Source organism: Lissotriton vulgaris, chromosome 7, assembly GCF_964263255.1.
Source record: "Lissotriton vulgaris chromosome 7, aLisVul1.2, whole genome shotgun sequence".
Taxonomy (NCBI): Eukaryota; Metazoa; Chordata; class Amphibia; order Caudata; family Salamandridae; genus Lissotriton; species Lissotriton vulgaris.
The window spans coordinates 1110900682-1110917663 of record NC_141695.1 but is presented as its reverse complement, the minus strand read 5'-3'; positions in this window follow the sequence as shown (position 1 = coordinate 1110917663).

Sequence of the window (16982 nt, the reverse complement as noted above, 5' to 3'; positions counted from 1 at the left end):
ATGAAAATGTTTTTAAAAATTAGCCCGTGTCCCGTAGGAGGATATGTGCGGTTTGTTAGAAAATAGTTTCAAATTGGTAAGACAACAGGAGGAGCATGAGGTGGTCCCTTGGACCTCTCTCTGCTCTCCTAGGCTGCCTGACACGATTCACAGTGGGAATCTCTCACATGGGGACAGCTTTCACTTTGCAAACCAGATCTCACCCAAACTTCGGTCTCATAATTAGGAGGAAATGCCCCTTTCATGCCTCATCCTACTTACACTTTGGAATGGCAAATTGGGAAGACTTTTCTGACTCAGGAAAGGTCTTTCTTAGCATTGCAAAAGACTCTTTTGCCATTGAAATCACGGTACCTCATGACTCACATGGTTCGCAACAACAGAGCCCCAATATGCCCTTTATCTCTGAAAATATATTCCAATTCCAAACAAAGTGTAACGACTTGATTGTGCTTTTGCCTTATACCAACTATAAAAACTCAAAAAACTCGCAATAATGATCTTGTTCTCAGCAGCAGGCGGAGTCCATACTTTGAGGTAAGTACATTAAGAGTACCTTTAAATCAGGAGTTTCTTGCATCAGGAATCCCTTTACTTTGAACCATTTATGGCAAGTGCTTTTTTACTTACATTTACTTAAATCCTATAAGTGCCTAGCACGATGCACACATGCACACACAAACACCCACGTGTGTGTACGTGTATATAAATACATTCTAATTAATAATTTAAATTTAAATTATAATTGCAAAATTACTGCATTCAGTACGTTAAATACATTTCATTTATAACTCTATTTTCTAAATGAATTACACAAGCATTGATATATCGCTAATACTTTATTAAATGTAATTCATTTTATCTCATAAAACAATTAATTGTAAATTAATAATTCATTAACAAGTAACTAAATTAATAGTGATATTATTTTATTTCTAAATAGATAACACTAACCTATGAAATGACATTGTCAAATGTTTTACTTTCTTAAATGTATGCTTTTGAAATACCATAACATTAACCCCTTGTATCCTGAATCACTACTTCCCCTAAACCCTACAAATCCTATTAAATGATGTATTATGGCACTATTCTGTAAATGATTAGTTCCTTTAATTAGAAATAACTGTTAATTTTTCTGCAATAGTTATGCACTTTATCCTATTTATTAAATATAAGTATATATCTTTTACATTAAACCCTGTTTAAAAACAATAACATCACGTATCCTTTCACATGGTCAAGGAACACTCTACTTTGCTTCATGTACGCTCAATGGTTTTAAAAAATGGCGGTCATCTTGTAAGGTGCCAAATATACTCATTCAGATAGTGCATTGATTAAATATACATTTCATTAAATTCCAATTGATACACAATCATGAAACCAATCACTGTACTTCAGTATACAACATTAGTCCTTATTAAATGGCTGAATTATGCATATTAATCACCAATAAATATGAAAATGTGTGTTGTGGTCGTCATGGCCACCATTTTCTCAATGTTAAATTTGAATTATATACCTCGCCCTACCACTAGCATGGTAAAAATACTTCAATCACTAACACATTCAGAATCAATAATCCTTCCCAGGTGGGCCTTTAATAATGAAGCAATTCATTGGACGATCTCACACAGCTGCTCACTAATTGAATGTGTCAGTCCAACCTCATTTGTCATTCTTACATATTTTCCCCAATTCTTTTTGGGTTTCTCCTTCTGCTCGCATCACCTAAGGTTACATAATAACAAAATATAGACCAGAACAAAAGTGGAGGTGAGAAATAATTTTTCTTACATATAACATAAGGGGAATGGAAGTCTAAAAAATAAGACAAAGATCAGCATTCGTACGTGCATTGTTTTTCCCTTTATACCAAAAACTAGAATCATGAGATATGCAATGACTCATTATTATCCCAGGAAAACATGGGTGTTCCTCATCCTTGTTAAGTGCTATTGGTTCTAGAGAGTTCATTCTAACAATATATTTAGCTTTTAAATGACTTAAAGCTATTTCTCTGTTGCCTCCTCTACGACGGTACCATATCAAAAGCAAAATATGTTAGGGCCTCATTACGGTGTCAGTCGTGCCGTTAGTGTGGTCCCACCGACATCTATATCCGCGGTCAGACTGCTACATTACGATGCAGTTGGTGAGGCCGCATTGCTCCTGGGACCGACCAACAGCTTCCGACAGTCTAAAGAAGCCCATTGGGTGGTTGTTCGGATCGCATTCCCCGCAATAGAGGGGGTGCCTTCTCAGGCGCCGCCCTGGGGATTCCGATCCACATTTCCGCCAGCCATTTAATGTTGGCTCTTCTGATGTGAAAAGGATGGCAGAAAGGCATTTTTGGGGCCCCAAGAAGGGCCCGTGGACCTCCGCTATTGGCCCTGTGGTGCCCCCAACATCTCTTCATCGTGTGGCAGGCACTGCATGGCGCCTGCCACTGCCAAATGGATGTTTAAAAACATGCCTTTTGGCATTGGGGCTTCTTCTGCAACCCTTTTTTGAACTGCAGCACACGCCTCAATGCAGAGAGGCATGTCTCCATATTCCTCCAATGGTGTTGGATCCTAATTTGAAGGTCGGGACCGCCGACTACCTGTCGGCTGGTCCCTTTACTACAACAATACCTGTCATACTCTGTCCGACCAGCATTGTAATCAGGCCCTTAGTCCCTCAGTTTCTCCTCGTTCCTTGTGGAAATGTTTTGGGACTCAGTATGTAAAATCCTTAGTGGAAAAAGCCCTCAGATGTTCGAGATTCCTCTTCTGAACTGTTAATTTTGTGGTGCCACTATAATACTTTGGAAATGTACATCTTATAGCATATACCACATAAACTTTACTTACAAGAAAGGCAGTGTTATATATACATTTCTATACATTAGATTTTTGAACTCATTTAGTGTTAAGCCATATTTACAGGCTTTAACTGTTTTACATACTGAATATCCATCCAGGTTGAATATTATCATTGTCTTAATGATATATATATATTTAACCTCCTCAAGTGTGGCCTTTCCTCTTTCTTCGAAGGAGCCTGTTTGTGATTCATTCAGCGCGGTCACCAGCGACGCGCACGGAAGGCTCCCGCTTCTCCAAGAGGCTCTGTGTTTGCTGGATACTGCCTGCAGTTACCTCTACTCTGGGATACCGGAATTTACAGAGTTCGCCACTAACCCATAGGAAGAAGTATGACGGTGATGATGCCACTGTGCAGCACGTCGGACCTGGTATCCACCGGGTCCCCGCCAGAAAGGATTCCTATGACTAGTGGTTGAAGCGGATTGGGGACTTAAGGAAGCGCCACTGCCCAGGTGTGTTTTGTACTTTGTGGGGGCTGTTCACGGACATTGCAGCTTCATGGACTTTCCTCCTTCGTGTGCGGTACTTACCAGAATTCTGCTGCTGCATTCTGGTACCTGTAGGCGCTGGGGCTCCAGATGACCACAGGAAGTATAAGCACGTGACATTTTCGAGGGGGGAGTGGCTGCAGTCCGCGAATGAGGGGAAGGCTGGACACTTTTAACCTTCACTCAATCCCCTCCTTCAAAACATTTTTCCACCCGGCGCTGAAGAGGCAGTCATCGCCGAAATGCATCCACCATCATGGGTGTCAGAATTTCCTCTGTGTGGGCAGTCCATTAAAGCGCTTCCATTTAACCTCCTCAAGTGTGGCCTTTCCTCTTTCTTCGAAGGAGCCTGTTTGTGATATATATATATATATATATATATATATATATATATATATATATATATATATATATATATATATATATATATATATATATATATATATATATACTAGCAGCCCGCCCCAGCGTTGCCTGGGGCAGAAGGGGGCTGGGGGCTGCATTTTTAGCCCGGGGCCAGAAGGTGGCTGGGGCAGCATGTTGTCGAGCGGTGCACTCCCTCCCGCCCCCCCCGCCTCCAGCCTCCCGCCCCCCACCTCCAGCCACCCGAGTACCGCCCGACTCCCTCCCGCCCCCGAAAATTTACTTTTCTTACCTGACACGCCGCTCCTCCTCTTCATGTCGCCACCACTGCACCGCCGCCTCTTCATGTCGTCGCCGCCGCTACTCACTGCACCACTGCACCAACGCCCCGCCGCTCCTCCATGACGCCGCCGCTCCTCCATGACGCCGCCCCGTCTCCTTCTTCATGACGCACGTCGCGCCGCGGCCAGAGCTAGGTCCCGGCCGGCGCTACTTTCAGGGGACTACTTTGTTTTGTAAATTAATTTTTTTATTTTGCTTTTTTAAAAAAATGTATATAGCCTATGTCCATCTACACACCCTGACAATTTCAAAAATGTATGTAGATTGGCGGTGTGGTTCCCGAGATTACCTTGCCAAAATGTGCAAGTTCTCTCTTTATATTAGTAGTATAGATGTATATATATATATATATATATATATATATATATATATATATATATATATATATATATATATATATACATATATATATATATGTATATATATATCACTGCTCCAAAGGTTGCCCTTGCTTGGGAATCCCTCAGATGCCACCGTTGGTTAATAACCTTTATTTGGTATGAGTAGTTCACAGTGCTCCACTCGCTTCAGTAGTTCAAAAGCGTCCGTTTCTGCCTGACGCATTTCGAAGTGTAAACCTCTTTCTCAAAGGCACGGACGTGATGAATGTGTGCACGCCACAGAACTTCTTAATTTATGCAGATTGGTAGGCCCTGGATGGCCCGCCCTTACTTGACAGAGCGAGACATTCTGGGCCCTGTAGTCCGTGACCGATCGTAAGTCAACCCTGCACCATTTGCTACCGCCTATTTCCAGCCCACAGATGGGCCTCAGAGCGCCAGTCCCACTCTCAATCCAATGTAGCATCTCCTCAGGCAATCTGGTAGTTACCAGTTCGCAGGCTCTCACAGTGCGTGAGGTGGTGCATTCCCGGCGGCGGGACCGCCGCCTCATATCACTGCTCCAGAGGTTGCCCTTGCTTGATAATCACTCAGATGCCACCGTTGGTTAAAAACCTTTATTTGGTATGAGTAGTTCACAGCGCTCCAATCGCTTCATTAGTTCAAAAGCGCCCGTTTCTGCCTGACGCGTTTCGTAGTGTAAACCTCCTTCTCAAAGTCACGGACGTGATGAATGTGTGCACGCAACGGAACTTCTTAATTTATGCAGATTGGCCCACCCTGGATGGGCCGCCCTTACTTGACAGAGCGAGACATTCTGGGCCCTGTAGTACATGACCAATGGTAAGTCAATCCTGCACCATTTGCCACCGCCTATTTCCAGCCCACAGATGGGCCTCAGAGCGCCAGTCCCACTCTCAATCCAATGTAGCATCTCCTCAGGTAATCCGGTAGTTACCAGTTCGCAGGCCCTCACAGTGCGTGAGGTGGTGCATTCCCGGCGGCGGGTCCGCCGCCTCATATCACTGCTCCAAAGGTTGCCCTTGTTTGGGAATCACTCAGATGCCACAGTTGGTTAAAAACCTTTATTTGGTATGAGTAGTTCACAGCGCTCCAATCGCTTCAGTAGTTCAAAAGCGCCCGTTTCTGCCTGACGTGTTTTGAAGTGTAAACCTCTTTCTCAAAGGCACGGACGTGATGAATGTGTGCACGCCATGGAACTTCTTAATTTATTGAGATTGGCCCGCCCTGGATGGGCCGCCCTTACTTGACAGAGCGAGACATTCTGGGCCCTGTAGTCCGTGACCGATCGTAAGTCAGTCCTGCACCATTTGCCACTGCCTATTTCCAGCCCACAGATGGGCCTCAGAGCGCCAGTCCCACTCTCAATCCAATGTAGCATCTCCTCAGGCAATCCGGTAGTTACCAGTTCGCAGGCCCTCACAGTGCGTGAGGTGGTGCATTCCCGGCGGTGGGACCGCCACCTCATATCACTGCTCCAAAGGTTGCCCTTGCTTGGGAATCACTCAGATGCCACCGTTGGTTAAAAACCTTTATTTGGTATGAGTAGTTCACAGCGCTCCAATCGCTTCAGTAGTTCAAAAGCGCCCGTTTCTGCCTGATGCGTTTCGAAGTGTAAACCTCCTTCTCAAAGTCGCGGACGTGATGAATGTGAGCACGCCACAGAACTTTTTAATTTATGCAGATTGGCCCGACCTGGATGGGCCGCCCTTACTTGACAGAGCGAGACATTCTGGGCCCTGTAGTCCGTGACTGATCGTAAGTCAATCCTGCATCATTTGCCACCGCCTATTTCCATCCCACAGATGGGCCTCAGAGCGCCAGTCCCACTCTCAATCCAATATAGCATCTCCTCAGGCAATCCGGTAGTTACCAGTTCGCAGGCCCTCACAGTGCGTGAGGTGGTGCATTCCCGGCGGCGGGACCGACGCCTCACATCACTGCTCCAAAGGTTGCCCTTGTTTGGGAATCACTCAGATGCCACAGTTGGTTAAAAACCTTTATTTGGTATGAGTAGTTCACAGCGCTCCAATTGCTTCAGTAGTTCAAAAGCGCCCGTTTCTGCCTGACAGTTTTCGAAGTGTAAACCTCTTTCTCAAAGTCACGGACGTGATGAATGTGTGCACGCCACGGAACTTCTTTATTTATGCAGATTGGCCCGCCCTGGATGGGCCGCCCTTACTTGACAGAGCGAGACATTCTGGGCCCTGTAGTCCGTGACCGATGGTAGGTCAATTTTGCACCATTTGCCACCGCCTATTTCCAGCCCACAGATGGGCCTCAGAGCGCCAGTCCCACTCTCAATCTATTGTAGCATCTCCTCAGGCAATCCGGTAGTTACCAGTTCGCAGGACCTCACAGTGCGTGAGGTGGTGCATTCCCGGCGGCGGGACCGCTGCCTCATATCACTGCTCCAAAGGTTGCCCTTCTTGGGAATCACTCAGATGCCACCGTTGGTTAAAAACCTTTATTTGGTATGAGTAGTTCACAGCGCTCCAATCGCTTCAGTAGTTCAAAAGCGCCTGTTTCTGCCTGACGTGTTTTGAAGTGTAAACCTCTTTCTCAAAGGCACGGACGTGATGAATGTGTGCACGCCATGGAACTTCTTAATTTATGCAGATTGGCCCGCCCTGGATAGGCCGCCCTTACTTGACAGAGCGAGACATTCTGGGCCCTGTAGTCCGTGACCGATCCTAAGTCAATCCGGCACCATTTGCCACCGCCTATTTCCAGCCCACAGATGGGCCTCAGAGCGCCAGTCCCACTCTCAATCCAATGTAGCATCTCCTCAGGCAATCCGGTAGTTACCAGTTCGCAGGCCCTCACAGTGCGTGAGGTGGTGCATTTCCGGCTGTGGGACCGCCGCCTCATATCCCTGATCCAAAGGTTGCCCTTGCTTGGGAATCACTCAGATGCCACCGTTGGTTAAAAACCTTTATTTGGTATGAGTAGTTCACAGCGCTCCAATCGCTTCAGTAGTTCAAAAGCGCCCGTTTCTGCCTGACACGTTTCAAAGTGTAAACCTCTTTGTCAAAGGCACGGACGCGATGAATGTGTGCACGCCAAGGAACTTCTTAATTTATGCAGATTGGCCCACCCTGGATGGGCCACCCTTACTTGACAGAGTGAGACATTCTGGGCTCTGTAGTCCGCGACTGATCGTAGGTCAATCCTGCACCATTTGCCACCGCCTATTTCCAGCCCACAGATGGGCCTCAGAGCGCCAGTCCCACTCTCAATCCAATATAGCATCTCCTCAGGCAATCCGGTAGTTACCAGTTCGCAGGCCCTCACAGTGCGTGAGGTGGTGCATTCCCGGCGGTGGGACTGCCGCCTCATATCACTGCTCCAAAGGTTACCCTTGCTTGGGAATCACTCAGATGCCACCGTTGGTTAAAAACCTTTATTTGGTATGAGTAGTTCACAGCGCTCCAATCGCTTCAATAGTTCAAAAGAGCCCGTTTCTGCCTGACGCGTTTCGAAGTGTAAACCTCTTTCTCAAAGGCAAGGACGTGATGAATGTGTGCACGCCACGGAACTTCTTAATTTATGCAGATTGGCCCGCCGTGGATGGGCCGCCCTAACTTGACAGAGCAAGACATTCTGAGCCCTGTAGTCCGTGGCCGATCGTAAGTCAATACTGCACCATTTGGCCCCGTCTATTTCCAGCCCACAGATGGGCCTCAGAGCGCCAGTCCCACTCTCAATCCAATGTAGCATCTCCTCAGGCAATCCGGTAGTTACCAGTTCACAGGCCCTCACAGTGCGTTAGGTGGTGCATTCCCGGCGGCGGGACCGCCACCTCATATCACTGCTCCAAAGGTTGCCCTTGCTTGGGAATCACTCAGATGCCACCGTTGGTTAAAAACCTTTATTTGGTATGAGTAGTTCACAGCGCTCCAATCGCTTCATTAGTTCAAAAGCGCCCGTTTCTGCCTGACGCGTTTCGAAGTGTAAACCTCTTACTCAAAGGCACGGACGTGATGAATGTGTGCACGCCACAGAACTTCCTAATTTATGCAGATTGGGCCACCCTGGACGGGCCACCCTTACTTGACAGAGCGAGACATTCTGGGCCCTGTAGTCCGTGACCGATCGTAAGTCAATCCTGCACCATTTGCCACCACCTATTTCCAGCCCACAGATGGGCCTCAGAGTGCAAGTCCCTCTCTCAATCCAATGTAGCAACTCCTCAGGCAATCCGGTAGTTACCAGTTCGCAGGCCCTCACAGTGCGTGAGGTGGTGCATTCCCGGCGGCAGGACCGCCGCCTCATATCACTGCTCCAAAGGTTGCCCTTGCTTGAGAATCACTCAGATGCCACCGTTGGTTAAAAAACCTTATTTGGTATGAGTAGTTCACAGCGCTCCAATCGCTTCAGTAGTTCAAAAGCCCCCGTTTCTGCCTGATGCTTTTCGAAGTGTAAACCTCTTTCTCAAAGGCACGGACGTGATGAATGTGTGCACGCCACTGTACTTCTTAATTTATGCAGAGCTTTCATTTACAAGCGGCAGCCCACCCGCGAAGGTCTGCACCCCCCCGAGAACACTGAGGGTCACGGGGTCGGAAGTTGCCGAGCCTCGGTAGTGAAGCAGCAGCCGAGGGATTAATGGACACCTGCATCCCGGGGCCCATCCAGGGCTGTGAAATGGCAGAATGAGACGCACCCATACAGGGAAGAGACGCAGACTATAAGTCCCACAAAGCAGTGCATTCAACCCATAGGAGTTTGCCCATTTGAGGGCGGTTAATTGTTTATATAGTGGGAGTGTCAAAGCGCCAAAGAAACACAAGTCGAGCCTCTGAAGACGAGCGAAGGCTCAGAAATGAGTCAGGCTTTATATCGAGACATGAGATATGCAGACCGGCATGTAGTGATGTCTTTTACCCGTTTGAAATTGCAGTGCTGCTGGATGAGTGCTACCCTGCCTGTGGGCACCTTGGAGCTTTCATGTATATATATATATATTCACAGAAAAAACCATAGGTTATAGACCATATATAGTTAGGAATTTGCATTTACAAAACCTTGAAAATTCACTGAAAAAACCATAGGTTATAGACCATATATAGTTAGGGATTAGCATTTAAAAAACCTTATTTTATTTGCACAAAACCATTGAAATTCCATATATAGTTAGTTGCACTAACTATATATCGTGGACCCGCAATCCACTGCTAATGATGTCACATATTACATCATTCATGACATGGTCAGTGACATCACTGATGACATCACTGATGACATCTCAAATGACATCACTGATGACATCACTGATGACAACACCCAGTGACTGTATGTTTCTGTAAAGTTAAAATATGTCTTACATATCGAAGAATGAGTGGATGTATAAGTGTCTGGATGAAGGATTTAGTAGGTGCATGACTGACTGTATGAGAGAATGATTAAATGTGTCTCACTGAGTGTATGGGTTAGTGATTAAAGTGTCTTAATTTGGCAATCATTATTTATGTTGTTCTGTAAACTGCTGCATGTTTAAATCAGTAGCTATATCAGTAACTATATGGGTTATTGAATGGTTGCCCAAGTATTTGTATGGGAGACTGAGTATGTGTGTGGGTGGCTGGGAGGTGTATAACTCTGTGCATAGATGTGTGAGCAGTTGATTCCCTAGGTGTTTGGGTTCAAAAGTGCATGTAGAAACAGCTGTATGGACAGTTGACTGTGTGCATGAGTATATTGGTGAGTGAATGGATATCTCAGTGCTACATGTCAAAGTAAGTACATATGTAAAACACACTCCATGTGAGAGTTGACATATATAAATAACTGAACATAAGAGCCAGTGAATGTGTGAGTGGCTGTATGAATCATTGTGAACTTGTATCAAGGATTGTATAAGAGAGTAAATATGTGTTACTATATGTTTGAATAAGTAAGGTGTGTATAACTGTATAGTTGAGGAAATGGAGATGTGATTGATTCTTTGCATGACTGACTAGGTGTGTGAGTAACTCCATGGATGTGTGACAGTCTGTGAGTGCCTGTTTACACTGAGTGTATCTAAGGTTATATTAGAGTCTGAAGATGTATTATCACATAAATGATATCATCAGTGATGTAATCAGTAATGTCAAATGAGATGTCAGTGATGTCATCAGTGATGTCATTTGAGATGTCATCAGTGATGTCATCAGTGATGTCATTTGAGATGTCATCAGTGATGTCATCAGTGATGTCACTGACCATGTCATGAATGATGTAATATGTGACATCATTAGCAGTGGATTGCGGGTCCGCGATATATAGTTAGTGCAACTAACTATATATGGAATTTCAATGGTTTTGTGCAAATAAAATAAGGTTTTTTAAATGCTAATCCCTAACTATATATGGTCTATAACCTATGGTTTTTTCAGTGAATTTTCAAGGTTTTGTAAATGCAAATTCCTAACTATATATGGTCTATAACCTATGGTTTTTTCTGTGAATTTCATTGGTTTTTTAAAAGCTAATATCTATAGCTGTAAAATATATTCTTTATTAAGTGACGTATCACGTAGCCCGTGAGACGCCTCATGATGCATCGCATAACCGTGACGTATCGTCTCTGCAGCGCAAACCAAACCCAAAACGTAAGCGCGCCAGAACACGCTTAAAGATATATATATATTTTTTTAACCTTAATTAGACAAAATCCACACGTGCACATATCACAAACGTTCAAAAAACACAATATGTCGGACTCCCGTTACGCTGCCGGTTAGCTGCCCGGTTAACGTACCAGGAAGCACCTTTACCACGAAAAATTGCAATTTTTTTTTTCTTTTGCCCCGCAGGGAACTTTAATAGCCCCCTCATCAATCCTAGGGGTTCAGGAGGGGTCTGCCTTACCCCTTTCATTCATTTACACCTTTTTTTTTTCCACCTCTTGTCTCTCGATCCTACCGAGAGACAAGATGGCGGCCGCTCCGGACTGTTTACAATGTTGACAGCCAATCAGCTACTCCTCAGACTCCCGTTACACTGCCGGTTAGCTTCCCGGTTAGCTGCCCAGTTAGCTGCCCGGTTCGCTTACCAAGACGCGTCTCTACGGCGAAAAAAATCGGATTTTTTTTTTTTTTTTTTGGGGCCCCGCGTGGCTCTATAATATCCCCCTCATCAATCCTAGGGGGTCAGAAGGGGTCTACCTTGCCCCCTTTCCTTCATTTCCCCCTTTGTTTTGGCCTCCTCTTGTCTCTCGATCCTACCGAGAGACAAGATGGCGGCCGCTCCGGACTGTTTAGAATGTTGACAGACACCGGAGAGCCAATCAGCTTCGCTTCGCAAAGTTCCGATACGCGAAAAGTTCGCTAACCGGAGCGCTACCCGGAGCGCTGTTACAGATATATATCTTGTTTTAAACGTTAATTTCTCAAAATCCACTGAAGCACATATATTGAGACCTAGCAAAGGCACATCGGGCTAACAGTCCCTACAATTTTGCCAAGTTTCGTGGAAATCCATTCAGCCGTTCGGGCTAAAAGTGAGGCCAACCGCCCTATGGAAATTAAGATGGGAAAAACACGTTTTGGGACCCCCCTTTTTTCTCGGCCCCCCCTTGACGACCCCCCCCCAAATTTCCAGGAGCTGCTCAGAAACAAAATGTGCCATTTTCCTGAAAATTTCAGCCAATTCCGTCCACAAACGCCAAAGTTATTAGGCATAGAATTTTCAAAAGTTCCATAGAGAAAAAATCCTAACTATATATACCTACTGGCTATCGCCAGTAGGTAATATATATATATATATATATATATAGTTTGTATTTGCTTTCCACTTTGTCCTGAAATGAGGACGTACTCAGCAGCAGTTAATATTCAGAATTCTTTATTTAGAAGGAACCCTGCATTTCCAATCAGTTTCTGTGCCTGACGCATTTTGGAGCCCCCAGCTCCTTAATCATAGGCAGGTCTGAAATCTTGCAGACGCTCTCAAACACACCTTTATCTTCATGCTGGTGAATTATATTGCCCTCATATGGGCCTCACAGGTGAGTTCTACTCCCAAAGCATGCTGGAATCTGTAATGTGTTTAAGTCAATTCTTCACATTCAGTGGGTTCTGCATTGTAACAGTGCTTTTATGTTTATATTTACAGCCTTCCAGCCTTCCAGTAGTCCTCCTAAAGCAACTTGCTTGGTTTGATTACCAAAACTGCTGTACCACTTACAGGTTTACACAATTCAAAGCCTGTGGCCCCATGGTGGATTTAAATGGTGGTGCAGTCCTCCACGGCCCGACTGCCGTGATTAATGTTTTCCGCTTTGTCCTGTAATAGGGAGACACTCAGCAGCAGTTCATTCCCTGAAATGTTTATTGAAAGGAAAACCAGCATTTTGCATTTACGATCAGTTTCTGTGCCTGACTCATTTTGGACCCTCCAGCTCCTTAATCATAGCCAGTTCTGAAACCTTGCAGACGCTCTCAAACACACCTTCATCTTCATGCTGATGAATTCTAAAGTTTAGGAAAATAAGGGTACCCCATAAAGTGAACCTGGGGTTGTGACGTATTTTAGGAAGAAAATGGTTCAAGGGTGACCTAATTAGGTCCTGAAAAGCGAAAGGAGTACCTTAAATTTGACATTAAATCAGTCTCACTGTGAAGCTCATAAGCAGTGCATTGCAGGGGCGTGAGGTATAGTTAGCTTAGGTAACTATAACTGCTGAATTCCTATGATTTTGCACAAGTGAAATGTAAGCCTAACTATAACATCCCTGTAACCTTTTTTTCAGTAAATTTCTACGCTTAAAAAAAATAATGAATTCTCTAACTTTAACGTACCTGTAATCTTTGTTTTCTTTAGTGAATGTCAAAGGTTTTTGCCATTCTAATTCGTAACTATATTGTCCCTGTAATCTTTGTTATTTTCAGGGAATTTTGAAGGTCTTTTTAATTAAATTTTTTCAGTGTAACCTGTAGCCTTCGTGAGTTGGTATGTGATTGCCTGAATTTGTCTGTGAGTGAGTGTGTGAGTGGCTGTATCGGTCTGTGAGTGGGTGTGTGAGTGGCTGTATGGATCTGTGAGTGGGTGCACCAATCTCTGGGTTGGTCTGTTTATGGGTGCATGTGTCTCAGAATGGGTCTGTAAGTGAGTGCATACGTATCTAAGGGCTAGATGTAGGAGGCTAAATACCGGTCGGTAAAGCCGGAATTCAGTAAATTTCGGCTTCAGCAACTGGTATTTAGCCCTGTGCGATGTACGTATTACTGAATGCCATCGGTAATAACAAATCGGTAAATCCAAGGAAAACAGTTACCGATTCTTAATTTACAGATCGGTGAACACCGAAACCCAAAATACCGAATCGGTAAATACCGAATCGGTAAATAATGAATCGGAAAAGAAATCGAAATATGCGATGTAGCAAAATTCGGTAATACCGAATTTGTCCCAAATCGCTATTTACGAATCGTTATTTACCACTGATCCAGAGCAGGTGGTAATCAGGTGCAGTGCATAAAAACAGCCCCAAAATGCAACAGTGTGAACACAATGGAGGCCCTCTACGTCATAGCATGGAGGCTACGTTTGAGAGCAGCAGGACTGAGGATTTGGAGATGGGAAGAGCGTGTGTACAGACTACGTGTCACACTGTTCCAATTGACTGAGCAAGAAATCCATGACAGGTACAGGCTACACCCACACACTATCCTTGAACTGATACGGGACCTGGCACCATATCTTGAGCATCAGACACTAAGGGCGCACGCAATACCCACCCATGTACAGGTGCTCTGTTTCCTACACTTCCTGGCATCAGGAAGTTACCAGGGTGTGATAGCCGCAGCAGGTGGTGTGTCACAGAGCTGCCTATCCCGTTTTTTCAACACCTTCCTGGACGCCATGATGGACAGAATGCATCATTACATAAGCTTTCCCAGCACACAGGCGGAGCTGCAGAAGACCAAGCTGGATTTCTACCAAAAGGCACAGTTCCCACACATAATAGGCTGCATCGATGGGACCCACATATTAATCTGCCCACCAGCAGCTACAGAATACATTTACCACAACCACAAATCCACTGACTCCATCAACGTGCAGGTGATATGTGATGCAAACTTCATAATCACTGACATTGTTGCTAAGTTCCCAGGGAGTACCCACGACTCCTACATATTCCGGAGCAGTGGAATCTATACATGTCTGGCTGCTGGTGAATTCGGAGAAGGATACCTACTAGGTAAATCAATGTGACACACCCTGATGTATACCTTGGATTAACCTATTGGTGACACAAATAAATGGCATTTTCTTTTACATTTAGGTGACAGTGCATATGCCCTCCGTTCTTTCCTACTAACCCCATATCTCAACCCATCCACCCCAAGGGATAGGAGATACAATGTGGCACATAAGAACACACGCAACGTTGTGGAGCGCACCTTTGGACTGCTAAAAAGGAGGGTCCGTAGCCTCCACAAAAGTGGAGGTGCACATCAGTACCGCCCCATCATCTGCTGCAAAATATTAGCAACATGTGCAATGCTACATAACCTTGCCACAAAGAAAGGAACAGTAGTGGAACTAACTGACTCTGAGGACGAGGGTGAGGACAATCCACAATCAGAGCCCAGCACAGCTGGTTGTGGCAGCAGCACCGGTTGGAGACACAGATGGGCTGAGATAACACGCAACTATTTCTGAGTGAGTAAGGAGACGTAGCCAGTTACTGTATCTGTGTGATGGTGTTTAAAGAGCACACCATCAAGATCAAAACCAGTGTCCATACAGACATGTGTTACAACACCCATCACATGAGTCCCAACTCCTAGTTGGCTTTATTTCCTGCTCCCACGCGCTGCACTGTCATGTTCCTTGGCCCCACTGTCTGAACTGCCAGTATGTCCCTGGGCAGCGTTGTGACGTTTGCTGCCCCTCCTGGTCTCAGTAGGAGCAGGCGTAATGCTACTACGGCTAGGAGCCTCCTCACTGTCCCCCCCTCTGCCGTAGTGGCCACCTTCTCGGTCTGTAGCAGTTCCAGTGCTGAGGTCATTGTCACCATCCCCCTAGCCTCATCCCTACTACAATGTGCCATCTCTTCCTGCATGGCTATTGACCGTCTGCACATGAGGGAGGTAGCTGTCGACAGCCGGTTCACCGCCTTGGTAAATGCCTCAAGTCTCAGTCTCTCCCTGCACAGAAAGGCAGTCCTCCTTCAACTTGCTGCAGAGCTCCCTCACAGCTGACGCCATGTCACTCATGCCCTCAGACATGCTGCTCTTCATTGCACTGATTCCCTTTTCTATTCTGTGCATGTGCGCGTTCATGTGTGACATTTGTCTATGTATTGACCGCTTCGCTCTCCATTGCAGGCGCTGGACTTTCAGCATGTTGCTTTCCAGCCCAGCGAACACACTGTCACCTTGCTCCGAGATTTGAGGACTGGCTGGCCTTGCCCTGCTGCGTCTGGAGGATGTGTGGGTGCGCTCTGATGGTGTCTCAGACCTTTCCATGTTGCCGTCCTCAGCCACTGGTGACTGTTGTCCCCCTGTGCCCTCCTCCTCCGACACCTCCATCTGCTGGAGGGTGGCCACGGCATGCCTCCTGCCTGACTGTGGTAGTGGTTGTGATTGTGACAGTGGGGATGGAGTTGGTGGTGATGGCGGCGTTGTCTGGGGCTGTGGGGATGGAGAAGTGGGTTGTGTGCCCTGCAGGCGACTGCTCCTCCGCCTGTTGTCTCCCCTCTGGCCTGGGTGCCTTCCCTCTGCTCCCCTCTGCTGCACTGCAAGATGTCTCGCCTGTAATGACAGAATGTAGATATACTCACTTATCTGGCAGCATTTGCATTGCATTAAACATTATGCCTGCCAATCACACTGACTGTCCTCTGCTTGCTAATTGCTGTCACATGCTTTTGGCTTTGCTAGACTGACTGTTCTGAACATGTGTTTCCTGAGACTACATCTCCCACAATGCATTGCAGGTTATGAGTAAGACATGGACTGGAGTGGGAGTCCCTATGCCTCTCTGGGGATTGGGGTTCGGGAGTGGGAAGCACAGCATGCTCGGCATGCATCTTACCTTGTTTTCTGGCAGCTCTGACAGAGCTGTCTGCGTCTCCAACGCCACTCACACTCTCCGGCTGGAGGGTGGATTCTACCATGAGTTCCAGTGGTGTTGGTGCAGGTGTTCTGCTCCTCCCTACACCAGTATTGCTGGCCTGCCTCTGCCTCTCCGCCATCCTTGCCTTCGCCATGTTCCTCAGGTCGTACCTTTTCTTAATGTCCTCAATGGAGCGCTGTGTGTCCCCAATGGCATTTATTTTGCTCTGGATCCCAAGCCAGATCTGTCTCTTCTGAGACTCTGGCACATGGAGGGACTGCCTTCCAAAAAGCTTTTCATGGTCCTTGCTGACACAATGCTGGACATACACTAGATGGGATTTTCTCGTCGTGTCAGAACCTACACAATGTAGAGACTCTCCCTATCCCATGGACAGATCATAAAATAGTAATTTTTACGCTAGAAGTTAAAATGGAGACGGGAAGACCAGTGGATACTATTAGGCAGGTAACATATCAGGACTGGTCAAAAATTGACAACCA